Source organism: Pinus tabuliformis, chromosome 1_2 (genome assembly GCF_031772625.1).
Source record: "Pinus tabuliformis cultivar Carrire ecotype Pingquan chromosome 1_2, CPIR1, whole genome shotgun sequence".
Classification (NCBI taxonomy): domain Eukaryota; kingdom Viridiplantae; phylum Streptophyta; class Pinopsida; order Pinales; family Pinaceae; genus Pinus; species Pinus tabuliformis.
This window is the reverse complement of record NC_142298.1, coordinates 1,242,778,983-1,242,782,150: the sequence shown is the minus strand read 5'-3', so window position 1 is coordinate 1,242,782,150 and position 3,168 is coordinate 1,242,778,983.

The following is a 3,168-nucleotide window of genomic DNA, read 5'->3' as shown; positions in this document are numbered from 1 at the left end:
GAGTGGTACATACTATGATGCTGACTTCGGGTCGGTTGAGACTAGTCTGGGACCAGTGGTACACTCTCTGAGACTGCAATACTGGTTTGGGACCAGTGGTAGGAGTTGTACCATACTATGACGCTGACTTCGGGTCGATTGAGACTGGTCTGGGACCAGTGGTACATACTCCGAGACTGACTTCGTGTCAGTGCAGTACTGGTCTGGGACCAGTGAGAGTGGTACATACTATGACGCTGACTTCGGGTCGGTTGAGACTGGTCTGGGACCAGTGGTACACTCTCTGAGACTGCGATACTAGTCTGGGACCAGTGGTAGGAGTTGTACCATACTATGACGCTGACTTCGGGTCGGTTGAGACTAGTCTAGGACCAGTGGTAAATACTCCGACACTGACTTCGTGTCAGTGCAGTACTGGTCTAGGACCAGTGAGAGTGGTACATACTATGACGCTGACTTCGGGTCGGTTGAAACTGGTCCGAGACCAGTGGTACACTCTCTGAGACTGCGATACTGGTCTAGGACCAGTGGTAGGAGTGGTACTTACTATGAAGCTGACTTTGGGTCTGCTGAGACTGGTCTGGGACCAGTGGTACGCACTCTGAGACTGACCTTGAGTCAGTGGAGGATGATACTGGTCTAGGACCAGTGGAGTTGTACTCACTATGACGCTGACTTCGGGTTGGTTGAGACTGGTCTGGGACCAGTGGTACATACTCTGAGACTGACTTTGAGTCAGTATGATACATCCTCGATCATTTCTTCTTCTTCATAATTCGGACAAAAGCAGAGCAGAACAGAACAATGCAAGAGCAGAGCAGAACAGAGCAAAACAGTACAGATCAGTGCAGGGCAGAACAAGACAAAGCAGAATAGGCATAATAGAGCAGAGCAGGGCAAGGGTCAGGCTGTACAGGGCAGTGCATTTGATAGATGAATAGTAACGACCGATAGACAGATTGCAGATGAAGTTCTCCATGGTTGAGAGGGAGTGTTAAAATTGACAACCAAGGCAAAACTTCATGTGGGTCATCTTATTCATGGCTGATAATATTTTTATTAGATTCCTCTCGTCGAGAGGTGTAGGATTGATATAAAGATCATCCGATTTCGATAAGTATTCATGGAGATATGAATTTATTTTGATTATGGAATTATTATCAAGCCGACCTACAACTCATGTAAGCTCAGAAGCCCAACAGTCGCATCTATTCACCCACCAACGTTGTGTATAAATATAAGAGGACTTTTCCTCATTTGGACTCACTCATCTCATCACATCTCTCTCTCTCTCTACTACGCAGAAATGAGTCTCTTCTCTACTGCGCTGAAATGGGTCTCTCTCTCACACATGTGAAGCCGGAAGCTGTTGAATTTGAAGCTGCAATTGCAGAAGTAAAGATTGACTTGCGTGGCCTAGAAGATATCCTCTTTGGAACTGCGCTGTAGGTTCATCTGAACCTCCTCTAAAAGCCACAACTTTTGGTGGTGGAATGAAGTCAATCCGATGAACGGTTTGCAAGATATCGACTGCCCTTTTGAAGCTGGAAACTTCTGAAACTGAAGCTGTAACTGTAGAAGTAAAGATTGACTTGCGTGGCCTAGAGATCTCCTCTTTGAAACTGCGCTGTAGGTTCATCTGAACCTCCTCTGAAAGCCGCAACTTTTGGTGGTGGAATGAAGTCAATCCGATGAACAGTTTGCAAGATATCGACTGCCCTAGTTTGAAGCCGGAAACTGCTGAAACTGAAGCTGTAACTGCAGAAGTAAAGATTGACTTGCGCGGCCTAGAAGATCTCCTCATCTGAACTGCGCTGTAGGTTCATTTGAACCTCCTTTGGACGCTGAAACTTTCGGTGGTGGAATGAAGTCAATCCGACGGTCGGTTTGTGAGATATGGTCTGCCCTAGTTTGATAATGAAGCCGCTAATGCTGATGCTGCTGATTTAGGGTTTGCTACTGCTGATATGAATCAGATTTATTGTACTATTTCTCTCTGCTGAATTATTGAAGATAAAAGAAGATTTGATCAAAGGGTTTCCCCACACATTGTGGGGTTTGTCCCTGGCTAGCCGCCACATCTTGTGTCTCTTGTCTTGGCTTGTTTTCTGTCGATCGTTTAATGTTCTATCTGCACTTTACTTTATGTACATGTGATTGCTAATCGGTGGAATATAATAAGAAAAAGAAGTAAATTGTTATAAGCATAGAATATTATTTTATGTACATGTGATTGCTAATCGGTGGAATATAATAAGAAAAAGAAGTAAACTGTTATAAGCATAGAACATACCATAACTGAACAATGGATGCTCTAAAAATGGAATGCAATAAACTTTTCCATTTGTTTCTTTCTTAGAGAGTGGAAAATCCTTCAATGACCTCTAGCAATCAAAGAACTAGAAAATTCATTTCAAGCAGTTCTAAAGGAAAATGAATCAGTCCACCAACTTTGTGACCCTAAGGAAAACGAAAGTCTCAACTGCTTTCAATTTGAAAGGGGAAAGAAGACAAAGGAAGTGTTCAATGTCATCGTTAGCATGTATTATTGGGTTGTATGTGTTTTGGTTGGATATGCTAGAGTGGCTACCTGTAGGCCAACATGGAACCCCTGCTTAGTTAAGACTCTAAAAATTTTGAATGCCTAATCTATAAGAGCTAATTTTGACCTTTTGCATCATGTAAGCATCTATGAAAGTTAATATAGACTTGTTTTTCCTTCTAAAACATCATTAATGTGTCTCATTCATTTCTTGCAAGATAATGTGTGTGTGTGACATTTCGGCCAATGTTTCCATTTTCTGAGGATTGTGTTTCAGGCTGTACTTGTTTCAGAAAATTTTAGACATTTTGGTGTTTCCTACAACCTAACCATGAGACAAAAACTATATGAATTCTTCATACAAATCCAATTCAGATCACCCTACCTGGATGATACAAGTTACAATGCAATGAAGCCAAGTGAAAGTTCCAAGATTTTATTAAATTACAAAGTATTCACACATAACACCTCAAAAGGTCCACTACACAACCCCTTCGAACATGCTTCCCTACATACTTCAAAACAACATATATGTGTGTGCTACAAGGATTGGTATATTGTTCACGCTATAAGAAAATAGAGAGATGAGACAAACCATCAAAGAAATGGCATTCATGTGTTATTTT